This window comes from Dendrobates tinctorius, unplaced genomic scaffold (genome assembly GCF_039654945.1).
Source record: "Dendrobates tinctorius isolate UK_male_01 unplaced genomic scaffold, ASM3965494v1 ptg000117l, whole genome shotgun sequence".
Classification (NCBI taxonomy): domain Eukaryota; kingdom Metazoa; phylum Chordata; class Amphibia; order Anura; family Dendrobatidae; genus Dendrobates; species Dendrobates tinctorius.
In genome coordinates, this window is record NW_027361785.1 from 1,504,425 (window position 1) to 1,531,629 (window position 27,205).

Sequence of the window (27,205 nt, forward strand, 5' to 3'; positions counted from 1 at the left end):
TGCAACAATGTTGGAAAAGAGAGTGGCAAGCTTGGAGGCATTGAAGAATAAGTGGCAAGTTGATGTAGGTGATTTAACATGATGAATGGGAAGATGCATTGCAAGAAGTCACGAAAGTCTCAGTTAGCGAGGCGAAGAGAGTGTCACATCTTTATTTGCTTCATCGAGTTTATCGAACTCCTGTACGGCTGTTGAAAATGGGCTATGCTAGAGAGGCTGATTGATGGAAGTGTGGAATGCCCAATGCGGATCTGATACACATGACCTGGAACTGTCCCCGGTTACGTAGGTTTTGGGGAGATGTGTCTGATTTACTTAATACTGTCTATCAATGTCGAATGGTACTAGACTCCAAAATGGCTCTCCTGGGACGGGTGGAGAATTTGCCACTCTCGGAGGGACACCAGCTGGCAGTCTCGCGAATATTATATCAGGCTCGTACGAGAGTGGTGGCTCACTGGAGGGGATCTTCTGTACCCACAATCACTGAAGTTACTGATGCAGTTAATATAGATATGGAGAAATGTGTATCAAAAGAGAAGAACAACTAAGAAATGGGAGGCTATGTGGGCGCCCTGGTTGGACACTCCCGGGTTGGCGCCTTCTAGATTAACATGGATGAGAGCGTTGGGGAAGATATAACTGGAAAACTGTAGCTGTGAGAGACCAAATGCATCGGGAGAGAAGTGTCTTTTGTCGGGTGAGGGAGGGGGGTAAGATGGGTGGGATTTTTGTGAGGTTCTATTGTGTTTATGTAATACACGATTTGAGAACGATTCTGTATGTGATTACCTGTTTTTGAAAATGTTTAATAAAAAATTACCTGATTAAAAAAAAAAGAACTCTTTTTTTGACTAAATTGTTTGATCAATTGCCCGTTTCCAAAAATGTTTTATGTTGTCACATATGTCTTGCATTGGTGTCCTAACTCCTTACATTGTTAGTGCTTGTATTGTGGGAGCAAACTTTTGAATTCCGAACAGCAGCAAAAAAGCCAGCAAAACCTGCTTTTTTGACTGCAGCTTTTTTACTGCTCAATAGATCAGGCTTTGGCTGCAGCAAAAAAGCAACAAATGAACATAGCCTAAGAATAGAGAATCTCAGTTTACTGCCTGCCAAATTTGCTAAAGTGTCTGGGCAACCTACTGATCCAACATGACTTCCAATATTACTGCTGCTCCCGCAAAATGCTGTGTGTGGCTGCAACATACATACAGCTTATGCTCAGTCTACCATACCTTTTAATTTAATTTTCCCCACCAATAAATACTTTTTGCAAGATAAGTATTGCAAAGCCCAGACATATTTCACGTGAGTGCTCTTTCTCAACAAAATTTTTTGCTTTTATTTTAAAATTTATCTGCTTGTTTATTTTTAAAGCAATCGTTCATTATGTTCTGATTATGTTAATCAGAATAATTGTTTGTGTTTTTTGTTTGTTTTTTTGTTGAGGGCAGTCTCACACAATCAGATAATTCCGGTACCGGAGAATATGGTCCCGGAGCTATATGTGTCCGTGTGGATATGTAGGCCATCCATGTTACATCCGTGTGAATACGTATCCCACACAAAGGATTTGAGGACAAAATGAGGGGTTAAGGCATTGAACACTTGATACTGGCAAAGGTGTGATCCATTATTGATTATGGCTTAAAACAGTGCCGAAAATGTATTGGACAATGACATATCATCTTAGGGGTGTGTGTTAGGACTCCTTTGGCATCACAAATATATCTATTGACAATGAGGCATTGTTATGGTTAGCATGGCTTGTGTCATGTCGTTTTGGGGTTCGCCAACATATGCTTGATGAGGAACCATGGCTGCAAAAGATGCTATGGGTTCACCCAATACTCTTGCTACGTGGTGCATATGGTCATTTTACCAAATTGTATAATGAACTTCGCAGATACCCGGTGAAGTTTGTTGCTTTTTGTCATCTTTTCATTACCGGATTTGACTACATACTTCATTTTTCGTCCTTACCTTCTCAGACAAGACACCTGCATGCGACTAAGCATCTCTCCTGAGGAGCGTTTGCTAGTAACCTTGAGGTAAGTTTTTTGTGCAACACATTATATTCTGCCCATTAACATGCAAATCACCGTTGTGGGTTGTTTAGTGAGTAATGTTCCATTTCACTTGGTTATACAATGACCATAATCGTAACAGTTAGACGTGTTTCTTAACCATTGGCCTTGAAATAAAGGCCCCAATACAGTTTGTATCTGTATTCTTACAAACAATCAAAAAGTAGGCCCCCCCAAATCTACTCTTAATATATCCACTTTGTGAAATGTAAATTATACGTGACACCTGTGTACTTCATTCATGGGTGTGGTTTATATTGACCCTTTAGCTATATTTGCTGTTGTTCTGTGCTGTATGACCTTCACTATGTAATAATTCTTTCATTTATCATCATATTCCTCAATTGACGGTGATGTTTACACACAAAAACTATGCTTATGTTAACAGATTCCTAGCTACAGGCCACTCATATTCTTCACTTCATTTTGAGTTCCTCCTTGGCACGTCAACCATATCCGGGATTGTGCGCTCAACCTGTGATCTGATTTGGGACAAGCTGAAGAGCTGCTTCATGCCTCAGCCAACCACACAACACTGGATGCGGATTGCCCAGGGTTTCATGGAAGCCACAGATTTCCCAAATTGCATTGGTGCCCTGGATGGTAAACACATTCGTGTCAAGAGGCCTCCAAACTCTGCGTCTCGTTATTTTAATTACAAAAAATATTTTTCCGTAGTGCTGCTGGCTATAGCAGACAGCAACTACTCTTTTGTTCTTGCTGACATTGGGGCATATGGGAGTGCTTCTGATGCTCGCATCTTTAGAGCTTCAAGAATAGCTCGGCGACTTGCTGACACTAATTTCACTCTGCCCCAACCATGTGTGCTTCCAGGATCCTCGGGCCCACCTGCACCATTTATCATTGCTGCTGATGAGGGTTTTGCGCTCTCAAGGCATGTACTTCGACCATTTCCACAGCGAAGTTTGGACAACCGTAGGCTTTAAAACGCATGCGATTTCAAACGCAGGCGTGCGCATGGACATGCGCTCCCATAGACTGTAATGTGTTATTTTTGCGCATTCAATGCGCAAGCGTGCGCATGCGTTTTTTTTACGCCGTTGGACGGACCCAAAAATGCAACAGGTTGCGTCGGAAACACCTAGGCGCACACTACAAAAACACACATGCGCACGAAAACGCATATGAACGCGTGCAAACGCTAGACCAGCACCCGCCATGTTAAACATAGGGGCGCATGCGCTGCGCTAAAAAACGCTAATGTGAAACCAGCCTAAATTTTGCATAATTTATGCCGACAACTAGAAGCATGCTTGGATGATGATGATGGGAGAGTGGTTAATTTCACATTACCAGAGGAAGGCCAACATGCTCCCTGAGTTGCTCAGTCTGCCCTTCAAGTGAGGAATCTTTTTGCTCATTTTTTGACACCTGAGGGTAGTGTGCCATGGCAAATGGAGGAGACCTACTAATGTTAACCTTAAATATGTATTCTGACCCAAAGTGGAATGTGTTAATTATCATACACTTTTTTTTGTCCATTTCTTAAATTTTTGTAAGGGACTCACAAGGCAATGAGGACCCTTGACGTGGGTTGCAAGTTTACATTTGATGTGGGTAACTGATACATGGACGCCACAAAGCCTTACTGTTCTACATACCAAATAACGAATACCTCAGTATACTGTGTTTAATGTGTGTGTGATAAATATGCTATTTAATCACGTATGTATTTGCTATGATATGTGTAAAGTATGACCAAATACGTAAGACCCTCACTTATTGTCTGTGTTCATGAATGAGTGGGTCACCATGCAATCATCTTGTTCATAACAACTGACCTTGAAGTCACCAAATTATTGAGCCTTTTACCACGGGCAAAAGTTCAACGCAGTGGAGGCTGTGAGGGAGCAGAGCTCCTGTGACCTCCCCACTAGTCAACTAAGCTGCGTCTGATACCACCATCTCATGCCTTTCCCATTACTTTGCAGCTGGGACAGAATAATATTAGCACCATCCTGGTTGTAAAGTGTTAATGGGCCAGATATGGATTACCTCGTGTAACATAACGGTTGACATATTTTTTTTGGAGTTTTTTGTGTTCAGATCAAGGACATATTTTTCTAAATACATATTTAGTTAAAAATAAACAAGACCGATTAACACTTAACAAATGTGTTTTATTTAGGAGCCAACACATGTAGTCATATGATGGTGGAGCAAAAACAAATAACAATTTGGAACCAAAAAATGAAGGCATCATACTTATTTGGGTTCTTCATAAATCAATGAAGTCACCATGACTTGAGAACGATTCGTCTGTGGTATTTTCTGCGGTTCCACATTCGGGGCTGGAGGACTGTGGCAATTTGGCCTGTAGACATTGTGGCCTGGCGTGTGGTAGCTTGAGGAGGTTGATTTGCCACAATTGCTCTTGTACCAGATGTACATGTGGGATACGGTTGTGTTTGTAAAGACTCATGCCCAAATATTTGGGAAACACTTTGTGTCTCAGGTAAACTATGTTGTGAGTCAGCAATGTGGCTCAGATATGATTGCAAACTCCTATAGTTAGGACCTCTTGGCATATGGCTGTGCTGACCAAATTGGGTCACCAAAGGTGTCTGGTGCCTTGCGGACTGATTGTAGGGCTGTGGCCTAGCAAATGTACCCCCACTACTATCCCCCACAGACATGCTGGATGAGATTGTGTCTGAATGTTGGCTGTAGAAGGAGCTGGGATCAGACATTGACCCATTTTGCTGGCTACTGGCATGGGCATGAGGCACTGAGGCTGGATCAAACATTGACCCATTTTGCTGGCTACTGGCATGGGCATGAGGCACTGAGGCTGGATCAGACATTGACCCATATTGCTGGCTACTGGCACGGGCATGAGGCACTGAGGCTGGATCAGACATTGGCCCATATTGCTGGCTACTGGCACGGGCATGAGGCACTGAGGCTGGATCAGACATTGGCCCATAATCATGGATGGAGTAACTGGCAGGAGGAAACCAAACAGGTTATACATTTGGGGATAAGGATGGCTGGAGGTGGAGGCATGGACGAGGGTGCAGGCATGTGGTGTGCTTGTCATGTTGCCGCTCCAGGGTCAGCCCCTGAAGATAGGGTAGCTACATTTTGGCCATGTGTTACATTTGTAGCTGTTGGAATCTGGCTTTGATGCTGGACAGCTCGCCATTGTTCAATGGGCCCAAGCACCTGATTTGGTTCCTGCTCTCCTTAGCTTGCAGAAATTAGGGTCAAAATTGCAGCCCGTACCCGTTCCTGCCGTTCATCAAGAACTTTGTGTAGGCAAGGAGAGAGGGACCTCCAAAAACGATCTGCCGAATTTTCCGGTGTCATTGAATTTAGTATGGATAAAACTCTAGCATCGATGAGCTCTGGCAACATACGTGGCTCTTCATATTGCCTGGTTCATCTATCTCGGAGAGTGTGTGTAAGGTACCGCGGTAGATTGGATGTTGATGGCTGTGGTGTTGGGACTGCTGCTTGGGATGTTGTTGGGGCATATGTTTGTGTACTTCCATGACCAGCATCAGTGGAGGCTTCTGCAGCATCAGACACCTGTTCATCAGGCTATGTTGCTGGAGTTGGGTCCGCTGGGGCTTCAGTCTCCGATACAGAGGTACATGGCACTGATCTTGCTGTTGTCAGCGATTCATCAGTCTTCAAGGTTGTCATCAGTCCTAGGATAAATAACATTATGACATTAACTCTTAATTGGGTAAAAATTATCCACAAATAAACTAGTTAAAAGTGACTATTTTGAGATTACATATGAAGCTAGGTCTAGAACATGTGTGTTTTTGTGACTTTCACAGATTCACGTGTCTATGATGTGAAACACAAATGTTCTTCGGAAAGATAAGTATTGATCACTTATCTACAGGAAGGTTTTAACAAGTTTAAGATATGGAAAGGTAGTAAAAAACATTGACAGGTTAATATGTTATACAAATCATAATGAGTCATACTTACGGATTGAGCTCCAGGATTGGCCAGAGAAAGGCTAAGTTTCTGGAGAATACATATTGCCACTTTTTGGAAGCACCGGAGGTTGAGGGGAGGGGGTTAAATTCCCGCCGAAACTGGTCCCTTGCTGAGCGCCATTGCCGTTTTAACCAAATCAACTGGGAAAGTGTAAAAACAAGTCACATTTCTGTAAAGACCAAAACGTTCATTAACAACACAATAGGTTCAGCTATGTAAGATTTCAAAAGTTATTTGGTTATGATCCTCATGCATGGTCAAATCAAACATATGCACAAAATATTTTGGTCATTGCCATTGAGACTTAAGTGTGTGACCACTTTGAGCCATGGTGTGATGCAAACCATTAAGGATTGGCCAAAATGAGCAGTGTTCAAAACCGTTTGGACAAACATAGCCTGCAGGACTTTGGCTGTGTTTAACAACACAAACATTACCACAATTAACAAGGACCATTAGCCATATGTAATGGGTGTCCTTGTGTGAATAATTTAATCTGACGTTATTACCGAAGTCTAAACATTGCATTACCACAGTCACACACAAACTGTGGTGTGGCCAGAAATAAATGTTAAAAGCAAACACTCCAAGGGGCTACTATGTTTGAATATTTTGGGTATGTTGGATTAAGCATAGCAGGCAGCACATGATGATCCTTACATGTTTAAAATTTGAATAATCTAAAACTTTGTTTTGAACAATGTCTGACACTTTATTTGCTAACCTTTTGGCATATATTACATCTGTCTTTTAATAACACATAAAAATATTCAAACATAGTTAAGCCTAAGACCAACTAACGTGAGCCATGTGGAGAGATATGCTTGAATACAGTACACAGTCTAAAATATGAGCTAACACATTTAGAATGAGAGGGAAGTGTGGGGAAACAATAGAGTTTGTGCACATGGCAGACTAGTAGCCCTTGAGTTACCTGGGTATTATTGTAGTGATGCACAAATAACTCAAAAAATCAAGCTTGGGACTCAAAAAAAAAAAAAAAAAAAAAACTACCTTTTTGGCCCTTTTCTAACAAGCATGATTCATGAGTAATTCTGATATTAAACACCGGGAACATGCTCTACTAATCATATTGTAAAGTACATATCATAAGGTGCATGGAAATTCAATCGTTAATACCATCAGAACCATGAGGTTTATGTGTTAAGACATGTAACATGTCATATAGCAAGCAATATGTGAACTATGAGCATATTTTTACATTGATTACATGTACAAATTAAAAAGGAACATCTATGGTGTAACTTACCAAAACTTTGCCTGCTTTGCTGGAGAATATGTGGACCAACCAGGTCTGGGGTAGAGCTGCTCAGCTACAGCGAACCAACCACGTTCAATCGCCAGCCTGTCATGGTATCCATCGGATCTAGTGTCCCAAAGTTCGGGATGTTGCTCCACCAAACTGATTAGGTGTTCTGTGCTGTGGGGCCATTATATTGTCCAAAATCACCAGAGTATAAAGATTCCAGCACTAGGAGCACTTGCCAACTTCACCTCAGAGCATAAAATGTCTAGACTTGTGTCAAAGTTTGGCCCATAACATGTCTAGACACCTGTCTGCTATTGATACAATTGATTTGAATGTTAACCCTATAAGTTTGAAAACGCACACGGACGTGATCCGTGTGCTGTACTTATTTACACGCACCCTTTGACTTGTATGGGTCCGTGCCCTCCCACGAACACTGACATGTCTCCTTGTTTTTCACACAGACACATGGTCCGTGAAAAAATGCTGACATGCGCAGAGACACATTCATTTTAATGAGTCTACGTGTGTCAGTGTCTCCGGTACGTGAGGAAACTGTCACTACATGTACTGGAGCCAGTGACTTCTGAAACCGGCCTGAGGTGGATGCAAAGTCAGACTTTTGCTACATGACTCCATGATTTCTACGTATACCCTTGCATAGCTCCAAACAGAGAGAACTTTTAAAATCTTCTCTATCAAAATTTGGATTTCACGATCAATTTATTAAAACAATTTTGGCATTATATTCAAAGCCCTCAGCTAGAATTTATGCCAATCAATTTTCAAAGAATAGACCAATAACTAATGGAACGAGGCAAGGTTGTTTCTTCTCCCCACTACTCTTCGCTGTAGTTATGGAACCGCTAGCGGAAATGATCAGATCAAATACCAATATAGAAGGGATTCACACACCTATGCGTAACTTCAAAATTAGTCTCTTTGCATATGATATATTATCCCTAACAGAGTCATCACGTTCAATTAGAGAAGTACAATGTATATTAGATATGTATGCTAATGTTTCATACTTCAAATTAAATTTGGAAAAATCAAAAAGTCTTGATTTTAATATAGACACTAAAATGAAGGATAACATAAATAGCTTTTCTGAAAATGAGTGGGAGGTGAAATCAATCTCATACCTAGGGATTCTGCTCTCAAGGAAAATGAAAACGACTTTAGAGATTAACATGGAAAAATTACTAATGCTATAATGAAAGACTTGAATGGTATGTCTACTATTGATCTTACATGGACAGGAAGAATAGTTGCATTTAAAATAAGTCTTCCCAAGATTTTGTATATCTTTAGGGCCATTCCACTAATAATTCCAACTAAATACATTCTTAAATTACAAACCATGCAAAATAATTTCATTTGGAAACAAAAATGCCCAAGAATCTCCAAACGTATTTTAATGAGAAACAAATTAATGGGTGGATTGACACTTCCAAATTTGGAAAGCTACTACTATGCTAATCTCATTAAACAAAGCCAAAAATGGTTAAGTGTCGATTCACATACAGCTTGGGTAGAACTAGAATCGTCAGCTAATGAATATCATCCTCTATGTGATTTAATATGGAAACATCATGCCAACCCTTTACTCCCGGATTCACCTCATCATATCTTAAAAGCCGCAATTTCAGCCTGGAAAAAACTAGCAAAATCTTCAACGAGGATTTTGAAGAATGAACAAATTAAAAATTTATCATTATCAGTTATCCAAACTCTAACAAAATCTGAGCTCCCCGATTACTAGTCCCAATTAGGAATAAAAAGAATGAGAGATATTCACGATGGAAATAGTTTCATTCCTTTCACAGTGACTAATAAAAATGTTAAATTATCCCAAATAGATTTCTTACACCGTCTCATTATTAGGGAAAAAATTCAGGAATTATTAATAAACAAGAGTTTATTGGTCAACTCCTAAGCAACACAAACAATAAACTCATTTAGAAAACTAACAATATTTATGAGAATTTTAATAATAACATTCTCTTTGAAAAAAAAATCCTTAAATCTTGAGGTGGGGAAAAAGCTTTAAGGAAGCAATTTACCACAGCTCAATGGCAGGAAAGCATGAAACTAACTTACTCATCCAATATATGTATGACCCTTCATGAATCGTACTTAGAGTTGAGCGATACCGTCCGATACTTCAAAGTATCGTATCGGATGGTATCGGCCGATCTTTAAAAAAAGTATCGGTATCGCCGATTCCGATACCGGAAGTCCCATTCAAGTCTATGGGACTTCCGGTATCGGAATAAGAAATACCCTTTCCTGCCCTTGTACAGCCTCTCTGGGGTCTGTACGGGCCTTTCGGGGGGCTGTGCCGGCCTGCCAGGGGGTCTGTGCAGGCTCCGGTGGTCTGTGCCGGCCTGCCGGTGGTCTGTGCAGGCTCCGGGGGGCTGTGCCGGCCTGCCGGGGGGCTGTGCCGGCCTGCCGGGGGGCTGTGCAGGCTCCGGGGGGCTGTGCCGGCCTGCCGGGGGGCTGTGCCGGCCTGCCGGGGGTCTGTGCCGGCCTGCCGGTGGTCTGTGCAGGCTCCGGGGGTCTGTGCAGGCATCGTCCGATGGGACTACAAGTCCCATCGGGCGATGCCTGCTACCATGACAGTGATTGACACATTAGCCAATGATGGGACAGTAGTAGTCCCATCATCCGGCTAATGTGTTAAATGTAAAAAAAAAAAAAAAAATTACATGCTACATACATACAACATGCATACTACATACATGCTACATTCATACTACATACTACATACATGCTACATTCATACTACATAAATACTACATGCAACATACATACTACATATATACTACATGCATGCTACATACATACTGCATGCTACATACATACCACATATATACTACATACATACTACATGCATGCTACATGCATGCTACATACATAACACATATATACTACATGCATGCTACATACATACTACATGCTACATACTACATATATACTACATGCTACATACTACATATATACTACATGCATGCTACATACATACTACATGCTACATACTACATATATACTACATGCATGCTACATACATACTACATGCTACATACATACTACATATATACTACATGCATGCTACATACATACTACATGCTACATACATACTACATGCATGCTACATGCATGCTACATACATACCACATACATAACACATATATACTACATGCATGCTACATACATACTACATGCTACATACATACCATATACATACTACATGCATGCTACATACATACTACATGCATGCTACATACATACTACATGCTACATACATACTACATATATACTACATGCATGCTACATACATACTACATGCTACATACATACTACATATATACTACATGCATGCTACATACTACATGCTACATACATACTACATGCATGCTACATACATACTACATGCATGCTACATACATACTACATGCTACATACATACCACATACATACTACATATATACTACATGCATGCTACATACATACTGCATGCTACATGCATGCTACATACATACTACATGCTACATACATACCACATATATACTACATACATACAATACATTCATACAATACATACATAGACATACAGTACATATAACATAGAGTAACATACTTACCAATACTTGTCACATTGTTCCCCGAAGCCATTGTCTTTTCCGGAATAAATATTAACATAACAAACCACAAAAATACTCACCCACGATCCGAAGCAGTCCACGAGTGTGTCCCACGACGATCTTGGGTAGAGAACTGCAGCATCAGCTGTTGCTGCCGTTCTCTACGGGCTGCAGGAATCCAATGACGGAAGGTAGGTATCCTTCCGCACTGTATTCCTCCGCCACTTAAAAAAAAAAAAAAAAGTCCCTAGTCTCACTTTATGCCATTGCTGTGTGGGAATTTCCCACGCAGCAATGGCATAAAGTGAGACTAGGGACTTTTTTTTTTTTAAGTGGCGGAGCAATACAGTGCGGAAGGATACCTACCTTCCGTCATTGGATTCCTGCAGCCCGTAGAGAACGGCAGCATCATCTGATGCTGCCGTTCTCTACCCAAGATCGTCGTGGGACACACTCGTGGACTGCTTCGGATCGTGGGTGAGTATTTTTGTGGTTTGTTATGTTAATATTTATTCCGGAAAAGACAATGGCTTCGGGGAACAATGTGACAAGTATTGGTAAGTATGTTACTCTATGTTATATGTACTGTATGTCTATGTATGTATTGTATGAATGTATTGTATGTATGTAGTATATATGTGGTATGTATGTAGCATGTAGTATGTATGTAGTATGTATGTAGCATGCATGTAGCATGTAGTATGTATGTAGCATGCATGTAGTATATATGTAGTATGTATGTAGCATGCATGTAGTATATATGTAGTATGTATGTAGCATGCATGTAGTATATATGTAGTATGTATGTAGCATGTATGTAGTATGTATGTGGTATGTATGTAGCATGTAGTATGTATGTAGCATGCATGTAGTATATATGTAGTATGTATGTAGCATGTAGTATGTATGTAGTATGTATGTGGTATGTATGTGGCATGTAGTATGTATGTAGCATGCATGTAGTATGTATGTAGCATGCATGTAGTATGTATGTAGTATGTATGTAGTATGTAGCATGTATGTAGTATGTATGTGGTATGTATGTAGCATGTAGTATGTATGTAGCATGCATGTAGTATATATGTAGTATGTGGTATGTATGTAGCATGTAGTATGCATGTAGCATGCATGTAGTATGTATGTAGCATGCATGTAGTATGTATGTAGCATGCATGTAGTATGTATGTAGTATGTATGTAGTATGTATGTAGCATGTATGTAGCATGTATGTAGTATGTATGTAGCATATATGTAGTATGTATGTAGTATATATGTAGTATGTATGTAGCATGTAGTATGTATGTAGCATGCATGTAGTATGTATGTAGCATGTAGTATGTATGTAGCATGCATGTAGCATGTATGTAGCATGTATGTAGTATGTATGTAGTATATATGTAGTATGTATGTAGCATGTAGTATGTATGTAGCATGCATGTAGTATGTATGTAGTATTTTTTTTTTTTTTTAACATTTAACACATTAGCCGGATGATGGGACTACTGCTGTCCCATCATTGGCTAATGTGTCAATCACTGTCATGGTAGCAGGCATCGCCCGATGGGACTTGTAGTCCCATCGGACGATGCTTGCACAGACCCCCGGACATCAGCACAGCCCCCCGGCAGGCCGGCACAGCCCCCCGGCAGGCCGGTACAGACCCCCACAGGGTGCACAGACCACCGGCAGGCCGGCACAGCCCCCCGGCAGGCCGGTACAGACCCCCACAGGGTGCACAGACCACCGGCAGGCCGGCACAGCCCCCCGGCAGGCCGGTACAGACCCCGGGCAGTCCACACAGCCCCCCGGCAGGCCGGCACAGCCCCCTGGCAGGCCGGCAGAGACCCCCGGAAGGCCCGAAATGACGGCGCATCATGATGCGCACACACCGCGCATCATGATGACGTCAGTCTGTCAATCAACTTTGAACTTCCGATTCCGATGCCGAATTCCGATATTGAAAAAATATCGGAAGTCGGTATCGGAATTCCGATACAGCAAGTATCGGCCGATACCCGATACTTGCGGTATCGGAATGCTCAACACTAATCGTACTACAAATCCCTTACCAAATGGTATTTCTCCCCGATAAGATTGGCAAAATCAATTCCAAACACCTCATCTCAATGTTGGAGAAATTGTGGACAAGATAGTGACATTCTGCACATTTTTTGGAAATGTCCTATGTTTAGAACATTTTGGAAAGAGGCATCCTCTTTTATTAATCAGCTACTTAAGCGAGACATAACTCCCCCAAATGGCCCTTCTTTCATTGGATATGGAGAATATTGACCCCACTTAAGCCAATATTAACCCCTTAGCAACCGCCGATACGCCTTTTAACGGCGGTAATTAAGGGTACTAAAACCACAGCGCCGCTAATTCACGGCGCTGTGGAGAAAGTGAATCGCGCCCCCCAGTGTCGGATTTTCTCCGGGGTCTCGGCTGCCAGGGGTAGCCGAGACCACAGAGAACATGAATCGGTCGGTTTTTACCGACCCCGCTTTTGCGATCGCCGTTATTAACCCTAAAAAGCCGCGATTGTACATAAAATTTATCTTTCCTCTGATGTGATCGCACATCAGGGGAGAGAGAAAGAGGGTCCCCGATCCCCCCGTACCTCTCTGTGGTCCTCTGTCCCCTCCCGGTGGTCCTGCGTCCCGCCGACGTCCTCCGGTGGGCGCCGCCATCTTGGATCCGGAGAAAATGGCGGGCGCATGCGTAGTGCGCCCGCCGGGAATCTGCAGGCTCCGGTTGGAAGATTCCATTCATTCATTTTGATCATGATGATAAACTATCATCGTGATCAAGATAAACAAAATAGTACATAATCCCCCCATTTATCACCCCCTTAGTTAGGCCAACATAACGAAAATAAAGAAAATATTTTTCTTTTCAGTTTTCCGTTAGGGTTGGGCTAGGGTTAGGGTTGGGCTAGGGTTAGGGTTAGGGCTCGGGTTAAAATTAGGGTTAGGGTGAACTAGGATTAGGGTTAGAATTAGGATTAGGGTTGGGATTAAGGTTAGGGTTGGGATTAGGGTTAGGGGTGTGTTGGGGTTAGGGTTGGAGCAAGAATTGAGGGGTTTCCACTATCTACCAACTTTGGGGGTATAAAAATTGGGTCTAAAAAATCACTTTTGTGGAAATAAAAAAGATTATTTTCACGGCTCTGCGTTTATAAACTTCTGTGAAGCGCTTGGGGGTTCAAAGTGCTCACCACACATCTAGATAAGTTCGTTAGGGGGTCTAATTTCCAAAATGGGGTCACTTGTGGGGGGTTTCCACTGTTTAGGCCCATCAGGGGCTCTGCAAACGCAACATGGTGCCCGCAGACCATTCCATCAAAGTCTGCATTCCAAAATGGCACTCCTTCCCTTCCGAACTCTCCCATGCGCCCAAACAGTGGTTCTCCCCCACATATGGGGTATCGGCATACTCAGGACAAATCGCACAACAACTGTGGGGTATGATTTCTCCTGTTACCCTTGTAAAAATAAAAATTTGGGGACAAAAAGATCATTTTTGTGGAAAAATGGATTTCTTATTTTCACGGCTCTACGTTATAAACTTCTGTGAAGCACTTGAAGGTTCAAAGTGCTCACCACACATCTAGATAAGTTCCTTAATGGGTCTAGTTTCCAAAATGGGGTCACTTGTTGGAGGTTTCCTCTGTTTAGGCACATTAAGGGCTCTCCGAATGCAACATGGCATCCGATCTCAATTCCAGCCAATTCTGCGTTGAAAAAGTCAAACGGCGCTCCATCCCTTGCGAGCTCTGCCGTGTGCTGAAAAAGTGGTTTACCCCCACATATGGGGTATAGGCGTATTCAGGAGAAATTGTACAACAAATTTTGTCGTTGATTTTCTCTTTTGACACTTGTGAAAATAAAAAAAATTGGTTCTGAAGTAAATTTTTTGCAAAAAAAAAGTTAAATGTTAATTTTTTCCTTCCACATTGCTTTAGTTCCTGTGAAGCACTTACAGGGTTAATAAGAATCATAGAATCGTAGAGTTGGAAGGGACCTCCTGGGCCATCTGGTCCAACCCCCTGCTCAAAGCAGGATTCGCTAAATCATCCCAGTCAGATGTCTGTCCAGCCTCTGTTTGAAGACTTCCATTGAAGGAGAACTCACCACTGCTCGTGGCAGCCTGTTCCACTCATTGATCACTCTAACTGTCAAAAAGTTTTTTCTAATATCTAATCTGTGTCTCCTCCCATTCAGTTTCATCCCATTGCTTCTAGTCTTTCCTTGTGCAAATGAGAATAAAGTTGATCCTTCTACAATGTGACAGCCCTTTAGATATTTGTAGACAGCTATTAAGTCTCCTCTCAGTCTTCTCTTTTGCAAACTAAACATTCCCAAATCCTGCAACCTTTCCTCATAAGACAGGGTTTGCAGACCGGTCACCATTCTGGTCGCTCTTTTCTGAACTTGCTCCAGTTTGTTGATGTCTTTTTTAAAATGTGGTGCCCAAAACTGGACACAGTATTCCAGATGAGGTCTGACCAAAGAGGAGTAGAGGGAAATAATGACTTCACGTGATCTAGACTGTATGCTTCTGTTAATACATCCTAGAATTGCATTTGCCTTTTTAGCTGCTGCATCACACTGTTGACTCATATTCAGTCTATGATCTATTAGTATACCCAAGTCTTTTTCACGTGTGCTGTCACTTAGCCCTATTCCTCCCATTCTATATATGCTTTTTTCATTTTTATTGCCCAGATGTAGTACTTTGCATTTCTCCCTGTTAAAAACCATTCTGTTAGTTGCTGCCCACTTCTCCAGTTTATTTAAATCTTTTTGAATCCTCTCTCTTCTCTAGTATTAGCTATCCCTCCTAGCTTTGTGTCATCAGCAAATTTAATCAGTTTACCCTCAATTCCTTCATCTAAATCGTTGATAAAGATGTTGAACAATACAGGGCCCAGGACAGAGCCCTGTGGTACCCCACTTGAGACATTCTTCCAACTGGATGTGCAGCCATTTACGACCACTCTTTGGGTCCGATCACTAAGCCAGTTATGAATCCACCTAACAGTTGCCTTGTCCATTCCATACTTAGTCATTTTTTTCATTAAGGATTGTATGAGAGACTTTGTCAAATGCTTTGCTGAAGTCAAGATATACTATATCTACAGCATTTCCTTGATCCACCCAATCGGTGATACCGTCATAGAAGGAAATTAAGTTAGTCTGACATGACTAATTAGTTACAAACCCATGCTGACTCTGTTTAATCACTTCATTCTTATCCAGGTATTGACATACATGTTGTTTAATAATTTGTTCAAAGATCTTTTCTGGTATAGAAGTCAGACTCACCGGCCTATAGTTGCCTGGGTCCACCTTCTTCCCCTTTTTGAAGATAGGAACAACATTTGCTCTTCTCCAGTCTTCTGGCACTTCTCCTGTTCTCCAAGAATTTTCAAAGATTATGGAGAGGGGTTCAAAAATTTCTTCTGCTATCTCCTTCAGTACTCTGGGGTGTAATTCATCTGGACCTGGAGACTTGAATTCATTTAGGTTAGCTAAGTTTTTCCTCACTATCTTTCTGTTAATAGATATCCTGGATTCTTCTATTCCCTTAATAGGACAGTGAATAACAGTTGATGTTACATTTCCTTTCTGAGAGAAAACAGATGCAAAATAGGAATTGAAAAGTTCAGCCTTCTCAACATCCTGTCTTACCATTTCATCATTTTCATCCTGTAAAAATCCTATAGCATCTTTGACTTTTCTTTTACTTTTGACATATCCCCAAAATCCTTTATTATTGCTTTTGACATCTCTTGCAAGCCTCAATTCATTTTCAGCTGTAGCTAATCTGATTTGTGCCCTGCAGGTTCTGCAGACAGCATTATATTCTTCTTTAGATATGCCTCCCTCTTTCCATTTTATAAACATTTTTTTCTTCCTTTTTAGCATGTGCTTAAGTTCTGTGTTCATCCATCCTGGTTTCCTTAAATGCTTCCTATTCTTCCCTCTTTTCGGAATTGTTAACAACTGTGCTTTGAGAATTTCATTTTTCAAGATTTCCCATCCTTCCTGGACATTTTGTCTTTAAGGATATCCAGCCATTGGATCCCTCCAATTCTCTTTCTGAATCCCTTAAAATCTGCCTTTCTGAAATCTAACCTTGACGTCTGAGTCTTCACAGGTCTTCCGCCTCTAGTTATCCAAAATTCTAAAATAGCATGGTCGCTACCTCCTAGGGTCCCAGCCACTTTTACCTCCTCAACCATTTCCTCCCTGTTTATAAGGATTAGATCCAAGGTAGCAGTTCCCCTTGTTTTCTCCCTTACCTTTTGGAAGATAAAGTTGTCAGCAAGAGAGGATAAGAATTTCCTTGACCTGTTAGTTTTGCCTGAGAGAGATTCCCAACAAATGTCTGGATAGTTGAAATCTCCCATGACAACCATGTCATATTTTTTGGAGAACTTGGCCATTTGATGCATAAAGAGTTCATCCATATCTTCAGCTTGCACAGGCGGCCTGTAGTAAATGCCTACAATGGTGTCCTTTCCATTGTTCTGTCCTTGTATTCTTACCCAAACAGTTTCCACAGAACTCCCAGTCTCTGAAGCTTCAATCTCTGTGCAGATATACGCGTTTCTAACATACAATGCGACACCCCCTCCTCGTTTATCAAGTCTGTTTCTTGCAAATAAGTTGTATCCTTCTAGTCTTGTATTCCAGTCATGTGTATTGGCCCACCAAGTTTTATTGATTCCAATGACATCATATTTCTTTTCCTGTGTTAGTAGTTCCAATTCTCCTTGTTTGTTGCCCATGCTTTGTGCATTAGTATAGAAACATTTTAGTTTGTGATTGGTTTCTCTTTCTCCAATATTTTTATTAATTAGATTCTTTTGTCTTTGTTCTTCCTTTCCACTTCTAACATCAGAGTTCTCAATAGCATTTGTCAGGTGTATGGCTTTTTCTGGTCTTTTGCTTCCCTTCCCATGTTGTTCTAGTTTAAAGCTCTCCTTACAAGTGTAGCAAGGCGACTTCCAAATACATGCTTTCCAGTCTTAGTAAGGTGCACCCCATCTCTAGCAAGTAGTCCATCGTATAAGTAGTTCACTCCATGATCCAGAAATCCAAATCGTTGCTGACGGCACCATCGACGTAGCCAGTTGTTCACCTGCAGAATCTTATTCCACCTCCTTGTTCCATGGCCATCCACTGGGAGGATGGAAGAGAAGACCACCTGCGCTCCCAGTTCTTTCACTTTCTTGCCTAAGTCTTCAAAGTCTCTGCAGATGGTTTCCAGGTCGTTTCTTGCGGTGTCATTCGTCCCCACATGTAGTAGCAGGAATGGGTAGTCATCTGTAGGTCTGAAGAGTCCTGATATCCTGTCAGACACATCTTTAATTTTTGCACCTGGAAGACAGCACATTTCTCTTGAAGTTATATCCGGTCTGCAGATAGCGGCCTCTGTTCCTCTCAACAGGGAATCCCCCATGACCACCACTCTCCGTTTCTTCTTCACAACATTTTTCTTTCTCCATCCAGGAGGACTCTGAAGGAGTACAAGGTTGCTGTTTGTGGGCAAAGTCTTATCCTGATGTATTTCTTCATCGTTTTCCTGCATGAGAGCCTGGTACTGGTTTCTGAGCAGTATGGGTGCTGACTGCCTCCTGATCCTCCTGCTTCTCTGGGTCACATGTCTCCATTCCTCTGTTTCTTCAGGTGCACTTCGAATTTCTTCTTTCTGTAACATGAAGAGATAATTCTGCTCTGTCCAAGAACTCTTCACCTTCCTTAATGATCTTCAACGTAGCTAACCTCTCTTCGAGATTTTGCAACTTTTCCTCCAGCAGGGACACAAGCTTGCACTTGTGGCATGTGAAGTTTGGCTTTTCCACTGGTAAATCTGTGAACATGTAGCAAGAAATGCAGCTCACCAAATGGCTCCTGGCCTCTTCCATCTTGAGATTTCTTAAAAACGATAAAAGATTAGCCAAAATTCCGATTTCCTCTTTTCAGCTGCAACGGCCAAAACCCAGTGATCGTTGAGCTCGCGGAGACTCTTCACTTATCCCAGAAGGAACTGGGAATATGCAAATGATCTCAAGACTCTTCCCCTGGTTTTCCGATTTCCTCTTTTCAGCTGCAACGGCCAAAACCCAGTGATCGTTGAGCTCGCAGAGACTCTTCACTTATCCCAGAAGGCACTGGGAATATGCAAATGATCTCCTCAAGACTCTTCCCCTGGTTTTTAATAAACTTCTTGAATGTGGTTTTGAGCACCTTGAAGGGTCTAGTTTTTAGAATGGTGCCACTTTTGGGTATTTTCTGTCATGTACACCCCTCAAAATGACTTTAAATATGATGTGGTCCCTAAAAAAAAAAATAAAAAATGGTTTTGTAAATTTTGTTGTAAAAATGAGAAATCACTGGTCAACTTTTAACCCTTATAACTTCCTAACAAAAAAAAATTTGCTTCCAAAATTGTGGTGATGTAAAGTAGACATGTGGTAAATGTTATTTATTAAGAAATTTTTGTGACACATCGCTCTGATTTAAGGGCATAAAAATTTAAAGTTTTAAAATTGCAAAATTTTCAAAATTTTCGCCATATTTCCGTTTTTTTCATAAATAAACACAAGACATATCGAAGAAATTTTACCACTAACATGAAGTACAATATGTCATGAAAAAACAATCTCCGAATCAGCGGGATCCATTAAAGCGTTCCAGAGTTATAACCTCATAAAGGGACAGTGGTCAGAATTATAAAAATTAGCCTGGTCATTAAGCTGCAAACTGGCTCTGTCGCTAAGGGGTTAAGCCACCATCTTAACTATATGGGTCCACTGCTTCCTGTGCATTTGTTTGGAAGCCTGGGCAGGTAAGCATCTCTGCCTTTTTAGCTGTATTTTCAAATAATACTCTTTAAAAGCTTTAAAAAGATGGGAATTATGGTACAATGCCTATGCTTTGTCTGATTCGTTATAATTCTATTCTATATGAAATGGAACCATGAATATTAAGTTACCGGTAAATCTGAAAGTAAGCAATTTCAATTTGTGTTTATTGGTTATTTATGCTATATATACACACATCTATATTTGTTACAATAAAATGCATAATACATTTTAACATCTAGAAAAGAGCTATGTATTTGAGTTCTCCCTTCCGTTAATTATCCTTTCCTTTCCCACTATCCCAATTACTCCCTATTGCATAATTATTTACATCTATCTTTCCTCACTCCCTTTTCCCTTATTCAGGGCCAGATTATAGGCAGGGCAGGTGGGGCTTCAGCCCCGGGGCCCCCACCACAAGAGCTTCTAAGGGGGCCCCCACCACATTCCTGCTGGCTGCTGCAATGGCACTCCATCTTCTCCTCACCTAAAAGTGAGTGACCGTGGGGGCGGCATTATGTGCTCTGCTACCAGCAGCATCTACAAGTAGCGTGAACGCTGATGCTGCTGGTAGCGTGCAAAGGCTTGTGATGAGATCACAGGAGGTAAGGTGTCAGGGCCCCCGATCATGTGACCCCTGTCTCCTCCCCTCCTGTGACCTCATCACAGGTCCTGTGCGCACAGCACTGAGAGCAGCCATGTATGTGGAGTGTGGCTCTGCGGGTGGAGGTCAGTGCTGGAGGCTCCATTATTCTCTATGTGGAGTGCGGCTCTGCGGGTGGAGGTCGGTGCTGGAGGCTCCATTATTCTCTATGTGGAGCTCGGCTCTGCGGGTGGAGGTCGGTGCTGGAGGCCCCATTATTCTCTATGTGGAGTGCGGCTCTGCGGTTGGAGGTTGGTGCTGGTGGCTCCATTATTCTCTATGTGGAGTGCGGCTCTGCATGTGGAGGTCGGTGCTGGAGGCCCCATTATTCTCTATGTGGAGTGCGGCTCTGCGGGTGGAGGTTGGTACTGGTGGCTCCATTATTCTCTTTGTGGAGTGCGGCTCTGCATGTGGAGATAGGTGCTGGAGATTCCCCATTACTGGGCAGAGGGGGCAGTAACCTTTTCAGAGCTGAGACTATCTTGGTGCTTTTTTGTTGTCACTTTCTAAGAATCATAGCATTTTGTTCCTTGTACATGTGACCCAAGTATGGAAAACAGGAAGTAACAAAACACATATTGCAATGTCCCTTTCCTGTCCCCACATACAGTATAATTTTCCCACAGTATCACGTCCCCACATACAGTTTAATGTTCCCACAGTATCACCATCCCCCCACATACAGTATAATGTTCCCCACTACCGTCACCCCCACACAGTATAATATTCACACAGTATAATATTCCCACAGTACTGCCATCCCCCACACACAGTATAATGTTCCCCCAGTACCGCCATCCCCCCAATACACAGTATAATGTTCCCCCAGTACCCAGTATCAGCCCTTGGTTTATGCAGGACTCTGCTGTCTGTGCTGGTTCTCATCGTCCTGGATGAGGTGAAGTTTGTGTGGGGTCAGGGAGGGTTTACAGGGTGGATATAGCAGAGACGTGTGTGTACAAGGTGTACGGAGCGGAGCCGTGTGTGTGTGTATGAGGTGTACGGAGCAGAGCCGCGAGTGTGTGAGGTGTACTGAGCGGAGCCGCACGTGTACGGAGCTGAGCCCCACGTGTGTGTATGGAGCGGAGCTGCGTGTGTGCAAGGTGTGTGGAGCGGAACCGCATGTGTACGAGGTTTGCGGAGTGGAGCCATGTGTGTACTGAGTTGAGCAGTGTGTGTGTGCAAGGTGTACAGAACGGAGCCGTGTGTATGAGGCATAAAAAGCGGAACCGTGTGTGTATGATGTATGCGGTGCCATACGTGTACAAGGTGTATGGTGGGGAGCATTCATACCTCCCAGCGAGACAGTCCCGATTTTGAGAGAGATACTGCCCCGGCTGGGAGCTTACTTTTCGTGCGGACACAGGAGTACACGGCGGAGCCCCGAGGAGCACTTTAAAATTCGCATGTGACGTTCCACCGGAAGTGACGTGCTAAAAGCTGACCGGAAATTAGGTAATTTCGGGAGGAGATTGTGACGGAACCATGGAGGCACTTTAGGGAATGCTTCAGATCCATCACCATGTCCTCCTCCAACAGCGCGGACAGCAGGATCGCCTTGAACTTGGGGATGTCAGCCATGTGAGCGGATCGTTATATTTCCTGCATCGGGAGGCTCAGGTGGGCACTACAGTGGGAGCCGGACTGCTATATAGTATCTTTATAGAATCTTTCTATCTCTGTTTCTTTATCTCTCTAATCTTTCTTTTTTTTTTCTCTCTCTCTCTCTGTCTCTCTGTTCTTTCTTCTTTCTTTTCTTTCTTTCTCTGTTCTTTCTTTCCATTCTTTCTTTCTCTCTGTTCTTTTTTTCTTTGTTCTTTCTTTCTGTCACGCCTCCTCTCCTGTCACACCTCCTGTCCTGTGGATCTCCTCTGCCTGCTAGCCGTGTTCACGAGCATCGTGCGCCCGCCGCCTGCTGTGTACCCGCCAATCAACTCTGCAGCGCCACGGTGATTAACCCCCTTGCCTCCAGGCTCCAGCTAGCTATATATTGATTGGGGGAGCTGTATGCGCGAGAGGGGAGCTGTACATTTGGACCTGTATACCTGGAGGAGGGAACTGTATAAAGACGAAACATTGGAGAACTGTATAACCTTGGGGGGGGGGGACAGCTGCCTGTATACCCTTGTAGGGGGTAAGAGCTGTATACCCGTTGGGGGGAAGTTGTATTCCCATGGGGGGGAAAGCTGCCTGTATACCCTTGTAGGGGGCAAGAGCTGTATACCCTTGCGTGGGGGGGGAGCTGTACTCCGGAGATAATACAATAGAGAGCATATTGTTATACAGTAGTTAGCAACAATTGCTGCCGGTGAAAACTTTCCCTTTCTGCATTTTTATTGTTCCTTGGCTGTCTTAACATTGGGTTCAATAAAAAAAATGTGAGTAACTCTTTCTGTCTATAATTGGACTGCTTTGAGTTATCCTGGACTGTATCTCTATTGTAGTACTGTAAATCTGAATGTGGCAGAACAAGAGGATAAGATTAGATTGTACATCTGAGTGCTACAGTTCGCGCTCTACTGTTATGGCTAAAATGTTAATGATATGGGGGCCCCCACCAACCTTAATCCGGCCCTGCCCTTATTATATTTCTGTTAATATTTAAAAATGTAATACAAATTATTGAAACAAAACAGAGAACTTAAAGGAGTTGTCACTCAAGCAAAAGTTCATTTTAATCAAAAGATCTTGGAATAATAATTTCCACAATTTGATGTGTTTAAATAAAATGTTCCTGTGCTGAGATAATCTTATAAATGTGCCTCAGCTATGTACTATGTAATGGCTGTGACTGACCGTACCGAGACATGGTCTGATCATACTACAGCTCCTGAGCAGGGGAGGAAGCAAGAGACTATAGTGACATGACTGCATGTGATCACAGCTGATTTTCTATGAAGTAAAACATTGTTTAAAAACAGGCAGGGAAATGTTTTACCCCAGGAAAGGAATCAGCTGTGATCCGATGCTGTAATATCTGTATATTTTTTTTTCTCTCCCCCTGCTCAGGAGCTGTGGTATGATCAGACCATGTTCCTGTACGGTCAGACACAGCCATTACACAGTACACAGCAGGGGACATTTATAGGATTATCTCAGCACAAGAACATTTTATTTAAACACATCCAATTGTGGAAATTATTATAATTCCAAAACCTTTTGATTAAAATGAAATTTTGGTCGTGAGACAACACCTTTAAGCTAAAAACTGACTGTATCCCAGCTCATGAAATAATTTACATAATTCATGTAAATATACCACTTGTGTTTCCACTCCACCTTCTGTAAGTGGTTGGAAACATTTTTCTTTACAGCTAGAGGTTGGAAATGAGTCTTGATCATCTCCTTTGGACACAGATACAATGAGCATTGAAGCTGTGTGTGTAAGAAAGGTTTCTATTCATTGGTAAAAGCGCAGATCTTGAAAGCGGCTAAGCAATAAAACAGAATAATAGAAAATTATAAGCTTGAGATTCATTTACCAAACCTCTCCCAATATAATTTTTTTTTAGTTGGGGGAGGGTGTTTTTTGTTTCTGTTTTTTTTGTTTTTTTTTTGGGGGGGGTTCCTAAACTAGTTTGTTTATTGAGTACAGCATATAGTTACAACGTTTCTAAATACAACCAAAGAGTTTTCATTATAGTGGTATAGACCATAGTGATACTGTCAAAAGTTTTGAAAAATATCAAGATAATGTTATTGTCTAATCACATATCAGAATGCCCCCCTTTTTTAAAGAAAAGTATGACATATTAACAAATTGTTCATTAACTTCTTGCAATCAACTTGGGCTTTGTCAAGCCTGGCAAAGGAAAGAAAAGAACTTTTAGTAGAAAATGATAGCAAAATAGAAAAGTCAGGAAGAGATCCTAAGGGGAGAGGAAGAGATGAGCAAGGTTTATGAATCCACCCAGATTCAGGTATGTACATCCTGACCGAAGGATTGAGGAGTACTCCAGGGAATCTCTGAATAAAATCCATCCTTGCCAAGTACGGAAAAAGTTGTCTGAGCTAATTTTATTATGAGCAGAGAGTCTTTCCATTCTACACAAAAAAATCAATTTTAAGAGACCGTTCTTGGATAGATGGAGTGATTCTAGAACGCCAGTGTGTGGGAATGACTGTTCCTAGTGGTGGATAAACAGTGTCTCAGCAATCTTCTTTTTATAGATTTTAAAAGATCCTGGTATCATAGAAAGAAGTCAGATTTGGGGTGTTCTAGTTGATGATTCCCCTGTAATGTGTTTGTGAACATCAAAGACTTTGCTCCAGAGGCCACTTATTTGAGGGCATTCCCACCAGATATCAAGCATAGTGCCTTCAGCATTTTTACATCTCCAGCATTCATTGGAGATAGAGGGAAATATCTTATGAAGATCTACTGGGCAACGATACCATCTAGTTATGATTTTGTAATTTGTAAGTCTGTGTATGCGAAAGAAAGTTTTGTTCCATTGCTCCTCCAAGAAGGTCATCCCAATCTCTTTCCCACTCTTGAACCATAGGAGCTCTGTTATTAGTCTGAGATAACAAAATATATTTGGGAGATCGTATGCTTGGGTGCAACTTCTCCAGTTAGCAATGAATCAAACTGACAAGGGTCGGACTTGAGCACCGAGAATGGCTGAAGGTATGGTTTGATTGGGGTAGAGAGCTTTAAGATCATTTAGCGATGGTATATTAATGAAATTTGCAGGGACCTGATGGAGTCTAGTTTTATAGTTGAAGACCGGGAATTTACTCACCAACTCTAGGGGGGGGGGAATTCTGGATTGTCAATGATCGGTGTCATAGGTCCTGGAATCTTATAAATATTAAGTTTCTTTACCAATTGGTCCCAAACTCTGAGAAAATCAACTGTTAATGAGGGGGGGAGTGGTCCCTTTTGAAGAACGAAAGTGCTTAAAAATTCAGGGTAGAGAAGTTAAGTCTAGGCACAATAGGAATGACTATAGTGTGCTGTTCCATGTGAGTTATGCTCTGTAGTTTTCTATGTTGTACTTTCATGCTATGCATAGTACCATTCTTACATGTTGTTCTGCTGCCACCTAATGGCCTTTTTCTGTATAGCAGTCAGTAATTAAAGGGAACCTGTCACCCCCCCCCCCCCCCCAGGGCGTTTTTAACTAAAAAAAGCCACCTTCAGCAGCACTAAGGCTGCATTCTGTGAATGTGGCTCTTCTGTTTCTGACCCCTATTAACGGCAAAATATTGACTTTTATAATTGGGTCCTCATACCTGGAATTAGTCAGAGAGATGGCTCTTTTAGTTAAAAGCGCCCTGGGGGGTGACAGGTTCCCTTTAATTTCTTATGGGCGTGCCTTCCACTTCCAGTTCAAGGATCACCTTTTCCTCCTAGCAGCCTTTTCATTCTACAGGGTGGGCCATTTATATGGATACACCTAAATAAAATAAAATGGGAATGGTTGGTGATATCAACTTCCTGTTTGTGGCATATATGGGAAGGGGGAAACTTTTCAAGATGTTTGGTGACCATTTTGAAGTCGGCCACTTTCAATCCAACTTTACCCTCTTCCCATTGGAAAAAGTAAAATAATGTGACACATCAAACTTATTGAGAATTTCACAAGAAAAACAATGATGTGCTTGGTTTTAATGTACGGTAACTTTATTCTCTCATTCTCTCAACACTACAGAAGAAATGCTAGTCTAAGGGGGTTAGATTCCTTGTAGGAATGCTCGGACCTGACACCCATAATGTGGTGGTGCACCATCTTGCTGGAAAAACTCAGGGAACGTGCCATCTTCATTGCATAAAGAGGTCAACACATCATCATGTAGCAATTTCAGATATCCAGTAGCATTGAGGTTTCCTTTGAAGAAGAATGGCCCCACTATCTTTGTACCCCATATACCACACCATACCATCAATTATGGGTGTCAGGTCTGAGCATTCCTACATGAACAGTTTCCTGGAAACTGTATTGGTCGGGGTGGGCCAGTTGAATTGCCACCAAGGACTCCCGATCTGACCCCCTAAGACTTTTATCTTTCAGGGTCATCTGAAGGCAATTGTCTATGCTGTGAAGATACGAGATGTGCAGCATCTGAAACAACAGATACTAGAAGCCTGTGCTAGCATTTCTTCTGTGGTGTTGCCATCAGTGTGTCAAGAGTGGGAGAAGAGGGTTGCATTGACAATCCAACACAACGGGCAGCACTTTGAATACATTTTTATAAGTGGTTATAAACTTGTAAATAACTCGTGAAGGAATAAAGTATGTTAAAACCAATCACAATTGTTTTTCTTGTGAAATTCTCAATAAGTTTTGTATCACATGACCCTCTTCCCATTAAAAAAATAAAGTTGGATCCAAAATGGCTGACTTCAAAATGGTCGCCATGATCACCACCCATCTTGAAAAGTTTCCCCTCTCCCATATATATAGTAATGTGCTGCAAACTGGAAGTTGATATCATCAACCTTTCCCATTTTATTTAGGTGTATCCATATAAATGGCCCACCCTGTAGTTTCACTTTCTGTGGGAGAGACTTCCTTGAACCGGGCTGAGTAAGGCATCAGTTTTCGACCTCTTTCTGCTTCACTTTGCTTACACCTGCATTCCTGGAGTTTGATCAGACCATGTCCCTGTACACAGCAGAGGACATTTATAAGATTATCTCAGCACAGGAACATTTTATTTAAATACATCCAATTGTGGAAATTATTATTCCAAGAT

At 41.9% G+C, this 27,205-nt stretch overlaps 1 long non-coding RNA gene across 1 annotated transcript in view; it reads right to left on the reverse strand.

Annotated features, from left to right (window-relative positions):
• Positions 1-4,210: 4,210 nt before the first annotated feature.
• LOC141101402 (uncharacterized) overlaps positions 4,211-27,205 on the reverse strand; it is a 133,009-nt gene continuing 110,014 nt past the window's right edge. Inside the window, exons 2-3 of the long non-coding RNA XR_012234970.1 lie at positions 6,057-6,208; positions 4,211-5,764 (exon numbers count right to left, since the gene is read on the reverse strand). This is a non-coding gene — a long non-coding RNA (uncharacterized lncRNA). The remainder of the gene's footprint in view (positions 5,765-6,056; positions 6,209-27,205) is intronic.